Genomic DNA, 15,915 nt, shown 5'->3' with positions numbered 1-15,915 from the left:
CTATAGACTAGACTATAGACTAGACTATAGACTAGACTATAGACTAGACTATAGACTAGACTATAGACTAGACTATAGACTAGACTATAGACTAGACTATAGCCTAAAAATTAGACTACTATTTAGACTGTAGTCTAAAAAAACTATTGTTTACTCCAGTAACTATTCGATAGTTATAATTATAGATAAAGCTGAAGTCCTGTTTTTGGCTAGACTGTACACATATTTAAAACTAAACTGTAAGCTAAAGTAAACTATAGACATTTGTCTTTCTCTATGTGTACATTTAATTATATTAAATATTACTTAGAATTCGTATTTTTATATTCTTGTGTTTTCTTCTGCTTAATTAAATGCGGTTTTAAGCCAAAAACAAAAAAAAAAAAAAGAAATTGTTTAATAATGTTTGTATATAAATTAATATGCTGCAATTTATTTGTATGTCTATATATGTTTCACTTGTATAAACTATGAAGAAATTTGTTACATGTCATCGGTTAATTAGGTAGTCAATCAACAACAACTTAATACAATATTCACATCAATTATTACCAGAAAATATTTTATTTTGTTGTTTGACTATTTATCTAGCTGCCTATCTATCTAACTAAGTATTAAGTAAATGTATTCATCGTATTATGATTATTAGTTTAGTATTTATTTAATACTTATAAAACTGATTTCTTTAATATATTTATCATTTGCAGACTATTTATTCAATACTTAATAGAAATTTCTTAACACTGAGAACTCTGACAAAAACTTAAGGGTTTTCTTCCATTAAAATGTTATATTCAATGTTTCAAAGCACTAGCATTTTTCATCAAACACCCAGGCATCAGTGTTAAATGCTTCTATTTATCTAACAAATCGATGGACATAAGCTGACCAAGAACACACACATAAACAATAAAATAATCTAAACTAAACTTCAAGGTCAAGTTAAACTGTCAGTCATTCATTCATGCAGTCAGTCTGTCAATCACTTTACATAGTATTAGTCAGATTTGTATTTCTTCTACGATTTGGTTTCTTTCTCTAATACAAAATTGATGATTATTTCTCTGGTGATTTTGTTTTCTTTAATGGAACCCACGTAACCACTCTAGCATTTGTAAAGACAGTGATGGGATGTGTGAATTATTTGTGAACACTCGTACCTACATACATACATACGTACGTACGCACATCCATGACTAAGAATCGCATTAATGTAATTTTATGGTGTTTAACTTAATCAAGTGTTAATACTCTTACTCACTCAAGTTTCGTCTTCTATTGTCTATACATTTTTTTCTATTCGCATCAGTTCTATTGTATTCGAAGGCAAGAAGGTGCTTTCAAATTTAGATTTGTTTTAATGTTTGGCATAAATGGTGGGGATGTATCCAAGAGAATTTGTTTTGTTATATACCCTACATTTGTCATAAGGCTGTGTAATTATAACTATTCTAGACTAAAGTATAGTCTATAAACTGAATAGACTAACTTCCCGACTATAGTTCAAACTAGACTAGTCTATAGTGCAGGTAAAAGAGTTAACTATAGTACAGACTTTAAACTAGATTATAATCCAGGCTATTTACAAGACTATAGGCCAGACCATAGAAACGACTATAGTCCAGACTATAGAAACGACTGTAGTCCAGACTATAGAAAACTCTATAGTCCAGACTATAGAAAAGACTATAGTCCAGACTAAAGACTATGGACTAGACTATAGTCGATACTTAAGACTAGAGTATAGTTCAGACTATAGTCCAGACTATAGTCCAGACTATAGACTAGACTATAGACTATAGTCCAGACTATAGACTAGACCATAGTCCAGACTATAGACTAGACTATAGTCTGGACTATAGTCCAGACTATAGACCAGACTATAGACTAGACTATAGTCCAGACTATAGACTAGACTAAAGTCCAGACTATAGACTAGACTATAGTCCAGACTATTGACTAGACTATAGTCCAGACTATAGACTAGACTATAGTCCAGACTATAGACTAGACTATAGTCCAGACTATAGACTAGACTATAGTCCAGACTATAGACTAGACTATAGTACAGACTATAGACTAGACTATAGTCCAGACTATAGTATAGACTATAGACTTGACTATAGTCTGGACTATAGACTTGACTATAGTCTGGACTATAGACTTGACTATAGTCTAGACTATAGACTTGACTATAATCCAGACTATAGTCTTGTCTATATTATACTATTACTAAACTGAAGTTCAGAGTCCAGTCCATAAACTAGACTATAGAACAAATTATATATAAGACTATGGGCTACACTATAGTCCATACAATACTTCAAACTATAAACAATTAAATAGTCCAAACTATAGACCAAACAAAAGACCGCTATATAGTCCAAACTTTGGGCTAGACCGGACTTATTATTGTACTTAAAAAACCACCTCCACAAAAACTATTATTTTGTCCCCATATCAATTTAATTGATTGATTTTCTATCTAACATCATAAAAATCTTATAAATAGGCAAAAAATATATATAAACATCTCACTAACAGCCTCCACCTTATTTCTGTATAAAGTTTAAAACCTTTAAAGACCTCAACTATACAATTTTTCTTTCTCATATAAACAAGGCTCTCCTTTTAAGCCTTAACAATAATAAAGTTTTATGATTTTTTTCTATAAAAAAACGCCGATTTAAACTAAACAATAAATGGGTTTGGCCATTTTGCTAAACCAAACAAATAATATTTATAATAAAAAAAATAATTTTCTATAAAAAAAATCATAAAGTAGAAGTAAGTATCTTTGGTGTGGTTATGGTTTAGATACTTGTTCACCTACAAATGAAAAAAACCAACAAAATCCAAACTATAATACTTTAATGAAAGTTGTCTTTAATTTTTATGACTTATTGTTGTTGGTTTATTTTTTTTAATAGCGCAATGGAGATAAAATAATATTAATAAACGTAAATGACCCTGGTCAATAGGAACTGATATGATTTGCTTTATATCTCTCTGCTGTTTGAGTGTGTGTTTATCTTGTCAGAATATTTATGAAAAAAAATCATAATCATAATAAACAATTTATTTTAATACATGTTTATAATAATTATAGATTATCGTTTTTTATTTATTTATATTACAATTCAATATTTTCATAACAAAAGATTAAGGATCAGATTAGGAAAAGAATAGAGCTTGAGAAGAGGGGAAAAATAATTAACTACAAAATGTATGAAAATGTTTTAAGGTGGTAGTATTAAAAACTAAGCTATTGACTAGTATATAGTATACAAGACTACAGACTATAACTAGACTTTAAACTAGGCTATTAACAAGACAATAGACTAAACTAAATACTATAAACTAGGCTATTGACTAGACTATAGACAAGACCATAGAGTGGACAATAGAATAGACTATAGACAAACTACAGACTAGAATATAGGCTAAACTACAGACTAGACTGCAGACTAGACTATATACTAGACCTCAGACTAGACAATAGACTAGACTTTGGACTAGACTATAGACTAGACCAAAGACTAGCCTAAAGACTAGACTATAGACTAGACTATAGACTAGACTATAGACTAGACTATAGACTAGACTATAGACTAGACTATAGACTAGACTATAGACTAGTCTATAGTTTGGATTATAGTCACATCTATAGTCTGGATTATAGTCTAGTCTATAGTCTGGACTATACTCAAGTCTATAGTCTGGACTATAGTCAAGTTAATAATCTGGACTAAAGTCAAGTCTATAGTCTGGACTTTTGTCTAGTCTATATTCTGGACTATAGTTAAGTCTATAGTCTGGACTATTGTCTAGTCTATAGTCTAGACTATAGTTAAGTCTATGGTCTGGACTATATTAAAGTCAATAGTCTGGACTAGAGTCAAGTCTATGGTCTGGACTATAGTAAAGTCTATAGTCTGGGCTATAGTCAAGCCTATAGTCTGGACTATAGTCAAGCCTATAGTCTGGACTATAGTCAAGCCTATAGTCTGGAATATAGTCAAGCCTATAGTCTGGACTATAGTCAAGCTTAGTCAGTAGTGGAGTCTTTTAAAAAGAGTCTGGTCAGAAGTTTGTATAGTCTTGATTCTCGATTCTATAGTTGGGCGTATATCTAGTCTTTTGTCTGAACTATACTATGAACTACAGTCTAGTCCATATTATAGGCAACAGTTTTTTCTACACTAGTCTTTAGTTTAGACCATAGTCCAGTCTATAGTTTAGCTCATATTCTGGACTATAGTTCATAGTCGGTTTGTAGATTATAATCAAGTAAATGATTTGTTTGTTTACATTTTGAAATATAGTCTAGTGTATGATAGCTTATGGCGCTTACTGTACAAGAGTTTTGCAAAATAATTACTAAACAACTAACAAAGTAAACCTCTTTTTTTGTGGCTTTAACCAACTTTAAGTGTATTTTAATTTTGATTGTTTTTACATGAGGGTTTTTTTTTTTTGCTTTTTGATACGACTTAATTTGAACGACGGACAAACCGTTACCATTATAATGTTTGAAGTCAAGGTTGGTTTTACTATTTTTTTCTGTTGTTGTTGTTGTTGTTATTGTTGCAGTGACCTACAATTATTGGTTGTTACTTAAGAAAAAAAAAGGTTTATATTTCAAAAGGCGGAAGGTTTGTGCTAAAAACAACATTAATATAAAGGGAATAGAAGATTTTTAAAGTTTTTTATAAGAATAGAAAAGAAACTAAAATTAGATTTGAGAATGACTAATTTAAGCAGCAAATAAAGCTATTAAAAGATTTTGTTTGAATAAAATTTTTAAGAAATATTTTGTTTTTTTAAATTATTTTCTTTAAACTAAATTGTTTATATAGTTTTAATAATTAAATTAAAAATATTTACATAACAAGTGGTTTTTTGTTTGAAACAAAATTAAACACTAAAAACAAATTTGTCATTGTCTTTAACTAAAATTTTACGGTTTTTAAAAATACTTTTTAAACATCGATCAATGACTAAATTCTAACAATAGAAATGAGTTTTTTTGTTCACTTATAAATTTTGTTTTTTTTTCTGTTTTTTATAAAAAACAAAATTACACAATAATATGAAATTAAATAATAGCTAAATAAACAACAATTTTTTTCTTATGTAAATTTTGGTTTTGCAAGTTATTGTTATAGATTTATTAAAAAAAATGTATAAATAAATAAAATTTATATCAAAAGATCAAGCCGATTAGAGTTGTTTGACAAAAAAAAAAAAAAAAAAATAAAAATGGTAACAAAATTAGTGGTTTGAAATTGAAAGTAAATTGTTGAAAGAAAATAAAATAAATTTTGCTAATAAAAAACTTTAGCTTTAAAATTATTAATAAACATATTAAACAATTTTAAAATTTTTTTGTTAAAATTAAAGCTTAAAGCTTTAGCTTTAATACAAAAAAACAATTTTTAAAATTTGTAAACTATAAACAAACACTTAATATGATTTATTAAACAAAATCTTGCAAAAAACGTAACTCAACTTTGTTAAAATATTATAAATCAACACATTAAACGATTTTAAAGCTTTTTAGTAAAAATGAAAGCTCAAAACTTTAGCTTGAATATAAAGAAATAATTTTAGTCATTTTTAAGCTATAAACCTAGTTTTAAGCAATTTCTTAAAGCCTTTTTTTGGATTTGTTAAACAAAATCATGCAAAAAGTTAACTCAACTTTGTTAAAATATTATAAATCAACACATTAAACGATTTTAAAGATTTTTGATGAAAATGAAAGCTTAAAGCTTTAGCTTTAATATAAAGAAATAATTTTAGTCATTTCTAAGCTATAAAAAAAGTTTTAAGCAATTTCTTAAACTCTTATTTTGGTTTATTAAACAAAATCTGTTAAAAAGTTAACTCAGCTTGTTAAAATATTAAAAATCAACATATAAACCGATTTTTAAAGCTTTTTAGTAAAAATGAAAGCTCAAAGCTTTAGCTTTAATATACAGAAAGAATTTTTACCATTTTCGTGCAAAAAGTTAACTCAGCTTTGTAAAATATTAAAAATCAACATATTAAACAACTTTAAAGATTTTTGATGAACATGAAAGCTTAAAGCTTTAGCTTAAATATAAAGAAAGAATTTTTATCATTTTTTAAATATTAATTAAGTTTTAGGCAATTTGAGAAAGAACTTAAATGTGACTTTTATAAAAGTTTAAAAAAAAATTATAAAACTTTTTTTAAGTTTTAGAAAGAACCATGTGGCCAGATTTAGGAAATATTTGCTGCAATGAAAGCTCATTGTATTAACTTTAAAATTGAAAAATAATTTTCGTTATATTTCTATTATTAACAAAGTTTAAGGCAATTTGAGAAAGTACTTAAATGTGATTTTTAACAAAATTTTCAAAAATTTTATGAAACTTTTAGTTAGATTTAAGAAATATTTGGTGTAAAGAAAGTTCAAGGTGTTAACATTAATACTGAAAAAGAATTTTGAACATTTTTCAATTATTAACAAAGTTTTAGGCAATTTGAGAAAGTACTAAATTTTGACTTTTAACAAAATTTTCAAAAATTTTTTAAAACTTTGTTTAAGTTTTAAAATAAAACTTTTAACCAGATTTATGAAATATTTGGTGTAATGAAAGCTCATTGTATTAACTTTAATGTTGAAAAAGAATTTTTGTTATTTTTCTATTATTAACAAAGTTTTAGGCAATTTGAGAAAGCACTAAAATGTGACTTTTAACAAAATTTTCAAAAATTTTATAAAATTTTCAAAAATTTTATAAAATTTTGTTTAAGTTTTAAAAAGAAACTTTTGGTTAGATTTAAGAAATATTTGCTGTAAAGAAGGTTCAAGGTGTTAACTTTAATGCTGAAAAGGAATTTTGAACATTTTTCAATTATTAACAAAGTTTTAGGCAATTTGATAAAGTATTATAATTTGACTTTTAACAAAATTTTGAAAAATTTTATGAAACTTTGTTTAAGTTTTAAAAAGAAACTCTTGGTTAGATTTAAGAAATATTTGTTGTAAAGAAAGCTCATTGTATTAACTTTAATACTGAAAAAGAATTTTGAACATTTTTCAATTATTAACAAAGTTTTAGGCAATTTGAGAAATCACTAAATATGACTTTTATCAAAATTTTGAACTTTATGAAACTTTGTTTAAGTTTTAAAAAGAAACTTTTGGTTAGATTTAAGAAATATTTGGTGTAATGAATGCTCATTGTAGTAACATTAATACTGAAAAAGAATTTTGAACATTTTTCAATTATTAACAAAGTTTTAGGCAATTTGAGAAAGTACTAAATTTTGACTTTTAACAAAATTTTATAAAACTTTGTTCAATTTTTAAAAACGAAACTTTTAACCAGATTTAGGAAATATTTGGTGTAATGAAAACTCATTGTATTAACTTTAACGCTAAAAAAGAATTTTGAACATTTTTCAATTATCAACAAAGTTTTAGGCAATTTAAGAAAGTTTGAAATTTTAACAAAATTTTCAAAAATTCTATGAAACTTTGTTTAAGTTTTAAAAAGAAACTTTTGGTTAGATTTAAGAAATATTTGGTGTAATGAAAGCTTATTGTATTAACTTTACTACTGAAAAAGAATTTTGAACATTTTTCAATTATTAACAAAGTTTTAGGCAATTTAAGAAAGTTTGAAATTTTAACTTTTAACAAAATTTTCAAAAATTCTATGAAACTTTGTTTAAGTTTTCAAAAGAAACTTTTGGTTAGATTTAAGAAATATTTGGTGTAATGAAAGCTCATTGTATTAACTTTAAAACTCAAAAAGAATTTTTAACATTTTTCAATTATTAACCAAATTTTAGGCAATTTAACAAAATCACCAAAAAATTTTAAATTAGTAATTCATTTCAAATCGATGACAATTTAAACACAACCAGTTTTGCTTTCATTAACTTTACACACTTATTGAGCAATTTAAGTGTGTTTTTGTTGCTGTTGTTGTTGTATGTATATAAATAGAATAAATTAATGTTTAATAAACTTAAATAACGAATAAAAAACGTGACTGTAACTAAAACACGAGATTTAGAAAAAAGCCCTTTTTTAATAAAACAAAAAATTTTTATTGTTTAAAAAAAACAAGATTTTTGTTTTGAAAAAAACCAAAAATTTTAAACTGATAAATAATTTTAACTCGTAATTAAATCAAGGCGGTATTTGATGGGGTTTTTTTAAACAAATAAAATATTGAAATTGACAGAAAACTAAATTTAAATAAATCAACTATAAACCAATCGTTTTTAGGGAAAAGAGCAAAAGGGGGAAAGGGTTAAGAAGTAAAACAAAAAAAACTAGTTTAAAACTGGTAGAAATCGCAGTTAAGAAAAAACAAACTTCAACAAGCAAAACAAAACTGATAAATTTTAAAACTAAAAAAGAAGTTAAATAAAAAGGCCATGGCAAAAAAAAAAACTATCAAAATCGACAACATCAACAAAGCTGCTTCTTTAAAAACTCATGTTCTGCCATAAAGAACCTCAACATCCTCATTCACACAAGTCAAAAAAAAAACGATCGAACCAACCAACAACCAACCAAAAAAAAGAAACTCCTCTCAACCTGTTTGCAATTCTTCTTAAAATCTTCACAAAAAAAAGCTTTAAAGTTTTTTTTTTTGTTAATTCTCTTTAAAACTTCTTTCAAGAAGTCTGTAAATAAAATGTGATAATAAACATACATAAAATGGATTTTAAGAAAAGTTCCTCAAAAAAAAAAAAAAACTTAAATTTAAACAAAAATCCTTTTTTATATTCCCTTAAAATTTCATTATTAAATTCAAATTAAAGCAAAAAAAAAAAAACGAACAGCATCTGCAGGTCAGGTTTCCTTTAAATGCCACACACTTCACAGGGTTCCGCTAAATTACGATAAAAGTCTTGAGCTGTAAAAGTAGCAATAACAACAAATCAGACACGCTAAGGCAACGTAAACTTTACGTTATCCCAAAAAGCCGAAAGGTGTTGTTGAAAGAAAGACAAAAAAAAAAAAAAACAACAAATCTGAAATTTGCCGAGGAAGTCTTAAACTTGTTCTTTTAATCAATTCTTAATATGTTTTTTTGTAAAATTTCATAATTATTTTGTAGGAAATTGTATTTATCAATGATTTTATGACTTTTATGGTTGACATTTTTATGTCAATAAATGACAGCTGCTGAACTGAACTAGAACTGAACTAGAACTGAACTAGAACTGAACTAGAACTGAACTAGAACTGAACTAGAACTGAACTAGAACTGAACTAGAACTGAACTAGAACTGAACTAGAACTGAACTAGAACTGAACTAGAACTGAACTAGAACTGAACTAGAACTGAACTAGAACTGAACTAGAACTGAACTAGAACTGAACTAGAACTGAACTAGATTTGAACTAGAACTGAACTAGAACTGAACTAGATTATAACTGAACTCTCTGTGGGTAATGTGGAACTAATACCCATTACTACCCGGTTACTAATTCCTCAAACTCTCACACACTTCCCAACAATTCTTTTCCAAATCTTAATGATGCCAATATTTTATATTATTTTTGCCATTAAAAAGAAATGTTCAAGAAAAAAACTTAAAAGCCGCTTAAACGATTAATTTAAAAAAAAACTGTCATATGTATAACTGAAAATTGGTATAAAAGTTTTTGTTGTTGTTGTTTTTTTTTTTTTTTTGAAATACACTTGTTCACATCTCATAAACATGAACAAACATGTTAGTTTGTGTTTGTTTGTGCGTGCCTGCGTTTTGTATGAATACAGGTGTGGCTGTCAGTGTGAGTTTAACTGTCATTTTAACTGTTTCAATAACAAAATGATACATGGTACTAGTTTTTTTTGGTAAAATTCAGCTGTTTTTTTAATGGTTTTTTGATTAAAATGACAAGTACTTTCAGTTTTTTTTATGATTTTTTAAGCATATAATTTTTTGGTTATATTTTTTTAATATTTTGCTTTAATTACCCTTTTGTATAAAGAAATTTCTTTAGAAAGTTGCTTTTTTTTAATAATATTTACGTTTTTTTTGTTTTGCTCATAATTATGATTTTCGGTTTGGTTCTTGATTTATTCTCTGAGTCTTTGTGCATTTAGAGCAAATTTTCGAAACAGCTTGAGGGAAAATTTTTTTATAAAAAAAGTTAAATAAATAAATTAATAAACAATGACTCTGTTGAAAGAAAGTGAGTTATTCCGCCTGTTGTGCTAAATTTTTAAGGAGTTTTGGTTGCGACTTTTTGTGTTCACTGTCAAAAAAATTGGGCCAAATGTTTAATTGTATTAAAAAAATATATATATGTATTATTTTAGTCAAAAAAGAAACGTTCTTTTTTATAAAACTACTTCCTTTTTAAATTTATTACTTTTGTATTAAAAAAAAACTCAGTTTGACATTGAAAAAAAAATTGTCTTATTCTAATTAGAAAACTAAAAACATATTTACTTTTAAACAGAGTTGTTAGATGGCGGAAGTTTTACTTCAGTGTTTAAAAAAAATATTCAATTAAAATACAAATGAAGTTTATTTTTAAAGTTTAGATAAACTAGATTTTTTGTATTATGGTCTGTGGTTGACTTTTTGTTTAGTTAATTAAATTTTTGAAATTTTCCAAAAATTTTTAAATTTCATCTTATTTTTTTATTTTATAACTAGATTTTTTTCAAAAAATAATTTTTGTATATTTTTTTAAAGTTAAGCATTTTAAACAATTTTGAAATAATTTAAAATTATAAATTTTTTTTAAATTTTTAAAGTTGTTCTTAAATTTTGAAAATTTTTCATAAATTTTTAAAATTTTTAAAATTTTTCTTAAATTTTTAAAATTTTTCTAAAATTTTTGGTTAAATTAAATTAAATTTTTCTTTAATTTTGAAAATGTTATTTTTTTGAAAATACGTAATTTCCTTAAAAGATTAACATTGTTATAAAATTTTGAAATCGTTTCTAAATTTTTACATTTTTTTCTAAATTTTGATATTTTTTTCCTAAATTTTAAAATTTTTTTCTAAATTTTGAAATTTTTTCTAAAATTTGAAATTTTTTCTAAATTTTGAAAAAAAAATTTCCAATTTTTTAATATTTTTTTTCTAATTTTTTAAAAAAAAACTTTAGAATTTTTTTTAAAGATTAAAATTTTACTAAAATTTTGAAATTTGTTTCTAATTTTTTTCTTAATTTTTAAATATTTTCTAAATTTTGAAATTTTTTTCTTAATTTTGAATTTATTTTCTAAAATTTTAAATTTTTTCTAAATTTTGAAAATATTTCTAAATTTTAAATTTCTTCTAAATTTTGAAAATTTTTCAAAATTTTAAATTTTTTTCTAATTTTTGAATTTTTTTGCTTAATTTTTTTTTAAAAAACTTTAGAATTTTTTTAAAAGATTAAAATTTTAATAAAATTTTTAAATTTGTTTCTAATTTTTATCTTATTTTTTTAAATCTTTTCTAAATTTTGAATTTTTTTTTCTAAATTTTGAAATTTTGAAAATTTTTTTCTAATTTTTGAATTTTTTTGTTTAATTGTTTATAAAACTTTAGATTTTCCTTAAACGATTAATATTTTACTAAAATTTTGAAATTTGTTTCTAATTTGTTTGTTAATTTTTAAATATTTTCTAAATTTTGAAATTTTTTTCTAAAATTTTGAAATTTTTTTCTAAAATTTAAAATTTTCTCTATTGAAGCTAGACGATACAACCATACAACAGCGAATGTGAATTGAACAAATGTAACGATTTTAAACAGTTGACTTTGTACTTGACTCAAAAGAAGAGTATGTGCTAAATTTTCAAAAATTATTGCCATCTGTAGCGTACGCACAAGGTTTACATGGGCATACACAGACGATGTGGATAGACGGACGGACGGACGGACGGACCGACGGATGGACGGACAGACGGACGGACGGACGGACAGACGGACGGACGGACGGACGGACAGACGGACGGACAGACGGAACTAATTGGAATCAGAAAGCAATTCTGAGCCTATTACTAAACCGATTAGTGTAGGATTAAAATTTCTGTGTGATACAAACTTATAATAAACTCCACATTAGAAATTATAGAAATTATTTCTATAATTCCAACTAAAAACTGAAACAGTCATACTAACAACAATAATAATTATGCAAATTTTTTTATTGTTTTTTATTGATTAACCTCCCCCCCTCGTTTTGTTTTATATAGTTGTTGTTATAATTTTTATATAGATTTTCCTATACTCCAGATCTTTGTATTTGCAAATATGAAAGAAGAAAAAAAACAACTTTTTTTTGCACATTTATTCTGACAATTGATCTGCTATAAAGAAAGACAAAAGGTAGATAGAATACAAAAAGAAAAGAGAGGTGAAAAACAAATAAAATAAAAATACACACAAAACACACATACAACTGGCTAAATTTTAGTTATTTTGCAAAAAAAAAAGCAAAAGCTACAAAAAACGCTAGAAAAATTCTAAAAAAAAATTTTGCAAAATTATATTTCTCTTAACAAATAACATTTAAAACTCACCATAAAATAATGACAAATATTTAATAAAAATAATCCATTTAATTAAGAAAAGTTCCAGAAATAAAGGGTTTAGCTTTTTCAATTCCAAGATTTTTCTTTAATTTTCCAAGTTTTTTTTTTCCTAAAATTTTTTAATTTTTTCACACAATTTTTTGTTTAATTTTTTTTTTTTGAAATTTAATTTGTTTTCTTTAAATTTTTTTATAAAAATTTCTTTAAATTTAATTTTAAATTTTTTATAAAAATTTCTTTTAATTTTCATAAAATCAATCACTTTTAAAAAAATTTTGTTTTCTTTCACATAAACTTATTTCTTTATTTTCTTTAGCAATATTTTGTTGGCTTTAAAAGGAAACTTGTTTTAAATGGCTTTTATTTTGTTGTTTCTATCTAAGCCTTGTTGCTAACTTTTTTGCATAATATATTTTTTTCTTTTTTTTCAATTTTTGTTGTTAAACCTGTAAACTCTTATAAAATTTTCTTAAATTCTTTTAAATTATTTTCTTAATAAATTTTTTTCTTTTCAATAATTTTTCATTATAAAATTTTTAAGTTTTTTTCTTTTTATCTCAAAAAAACCGTTATTAGCAAAACGCGTCTTTAATATTATTATTTTTCTTTTTATATATTTTTGTTTTTATTATTTTTTTCTTATATTACTTTTTTAATTCTTTTCAATCTTAAAACGTTTTTAATATAACCACCACCAACTCGTTCAGCAGTCGTTGAAGAACTAAATCGCTTTCTTTTCTTTCGTCTTGAAACTTACGAAACGTTTTCAATGGTCTTGGTAACTAAAAAAACAACAAGAAAACATACTGCAAAACCTTTAAAAGCAACTCTCTCAGCTAACACACTCTCATATACATATTTACCTGTACTCACACAGATACTCTCGCTAGTTACACGGCTAGTAAGGCTAATGTAGCTGAAATTACAAACAAATTTGTATAAAAAAAACCAAACGAAACACAATTTTAAAACTGCGCAAAGCAAAACTAGAACAGAATTAGAACAGAACTAGAACTATAACAGAACTAGAACAGAACTAGAACAGAACTAGAACAGAACTAGAACAGAACTAGAACAGAACTAGAACAGAACTAGAACAGAACTAGAACAGAACTAGAACAGAACTAGAACAGAACCAGAACAGAACTAGAACAGAACTAGAACAGAACTAGAACAGAACTAGAACAGAACTAGAACAGAACTAGAACAGAACTAGAACAGAACTAGAACTAGAACAGAACTAGAACAGAACTAGACCAGAACCAGAACCAGAACAGAACTAGAACAGAACTAGAACTAGATCAGAACTTGAACAAAACTAGAACAGAACTTGAACAGAACTTGAACAGAACTAGAACAGAACTAGAACAGAACTAGAACAGAACTAGAACAGAACTAGAACAGAACTAGAACAGAACTAGAACTAGAACAGAACTAGAACAGAACTAGAACAGAACTAGAACAGAACTAGAACAGAACTAGAACTAGAACAGAACTAGAACCGAACTAGAACAGAACTAGAACAGAACTAGAACTAAAATAGATAGTAATTAGACAAGTAATGTCATAATCGTCAATTGATTCATTATTTTATAGATTGGTTTTAAACTTTTAGTGGACACATTTGATGAAATCTGCTTTAAACAATTTCGAAACCTAAATGCTTTTATATGACATTTTTTATTTATTCCAAAAACTCTTCAGTAACTCTTTTTCATAAAATTCATTATCAGTGTTAAGTGCACTTAGTTTTTCTTTCTTTGTCCATTTTGTAATAAATTAACTGCACTTATTCATTTACCCTTAGGTAAATAGTTAATGTTTAAACAAAGAAAATATATTTATAACTCATTATCTGTTTAAACTGTAACAAAGCAACATGCCAGTAAAATATTTTAAAATTTGGTAATGAGTATTGTAGGTAATGTAGTTATTTCATACATTACTTGGTAATGAGTTGTTGTTATCAATAACATAAATTAGTTGTTGTGAATTGAATTTTATTATCAATTGTCTATAGCGTACATCCAACAAGGAATTAGTTGTTATTTCTAACCGCAGTCGATTTTTGAAATTTTTTTCAAGAAATGTCGATATTACATATGTATGTGTGGAAACCATTCCAGATAGAATAATAAAATTACTTTTTAATGGGGCATTAAGTAAGAAAATAGTTTTTAATCTCATTAGATTTGTAACCAGTTATTTTTTGGTCATAGTCGAACAAAAATAAGTAGTTATTCACCCAAAAGGTAACTACTTACACTCCAATATTACTTGCCTACTTACCGGGTAAGTAAATATTTTGCTGGGATACTAGGCGATTAGAAATCATGGAAGGGGTCTGATCACCAACCACATGCAGTAGTGTAAAACAAGATTTATTAATAAATAAATAAATAAATAAATAAATAAATAAATACAATTAAATAAACACTATTTTGTACTAAAAAATTAGTATTAAAAAAATTAGAATTATTTATGCGAGATGAAAAGTAATCAAATAAGTAATTTTTTTATAATTTTTCTACAATTCTGAAAAAAGTACTTTAAAACTGTTAAGTTCCAAACAAAAAAAATCCCTTTTTATCATTTACCCAACATTTTTAAACAAAAACTCACACACACACTTTAATGTTTAATTGTATGCAAGTGGAACTGTTTTAGCTCTTTTTCATGCTCACATCATCATATCTGGAGATAAACAAAACAAAAACTAAATAAAATTCTCACCTGAAAACAAAAACGACTTCTTCTTAAAGATTTGTCTTCATGATTGTATTTTCATTCTCAACAAAGTATGACAAAGAGAGGATATGAGAGTAAAAGATAAAGGTGAAAAACAAAGTGTAACAAAAATATTAAAAGTACATAAATGAATAAAACAAAAACCAAAACAACAAAAATTAAAACTGTAATGAAAACCGTGAACAACTGATTAACACACAACAAAACACCGATATGAATGACAACAGCAACAACAACATTAATGCAATGCAATATGAATATCTTTAAGTTTGGTAGACGGACAAAAATAAGTAGAAACTGAATTCATGTGAGAGGCAAATGAGAGGAAGTACTTACAGAAGAATGTACTAAAAGTTTTAGTTGAAGTCTTAGTATTTAGTACTGAGGACAAACGAATATGAAAAAGCTTCAAAACAGAACATACGGGCGAAGCAGTGATCGAAGGAACAAACAATTGAGAAAGAGAACGAGTAAGAAAAGGGATTAATAACTAACTAACTAAGTAACTAACTAAATAAATAACTAACTAACTAACTAACTAACTAACTAACTAACTAACTATCTAACTAACTAACTAACTAACTAACTAACTAACTAACTAACTAACTAACTAACTAACTAAC

At 25.5% G+C, this 15,915-nt stretch overlaps 1 protein-coding gene and 1 long non-coding RNA gene across 2 annotated transcripts in view; both read right to left on the bottom strand.

Annotated features, from left to right (window-relative positions):
* The window catches only part of LOC111683073 (putative uncharacterized protein DDB_G0282133), a 68,463-nt gene extending 55,797 nt beyond the window's left edge, over positions 1 to 12,666 (bottom strand). Inside the window, exon 1 of the mRNA XM_046945125.1 lies at positions 12,533 to 12,666. The gene's annotated coding sequence lies outside the window, so the exon portion shown is untranslated. The remainder of the gene's footprint in view (positions 1 to 12,532) is intronic.
* A 204-nt stretch (positions 12,667 to 12,870) lies between these two features.
* Positions 12,871 to 13,427, bottom strand: LOC124418522. Its single transcript, XR_006940056.1, has 2 exons — positions 13,193 to 13,427; positions 12,871 to 12,999 (listed from the first exon to the last, which is right to left on the bottom strand). It is a non-coding gene; the product is annotated as an uncharacterized LOC124418522 (long non-coding RNA).
* Positions 13,428 to 15,915: the final 2,488 nt, after the last annotated feature.

This window comes from Lucilia cuprina, chromosome 2 (genome assembly GCF_022045245.1).
Source record: "Lucilia cuprina isolate Lc7/37 chromosome 2, ASM2204524v1, whole genome shotgun sequence".
Lineage (NCBI taxonomy): Eukaryota > Metazoa > Arthropoda > Insecta > Diptera > Calliphoridae > Lucilia > Lucilia cuprina.
This window is presented reverse-complemented; position numbering and strand designations above follow the sequence as displayed.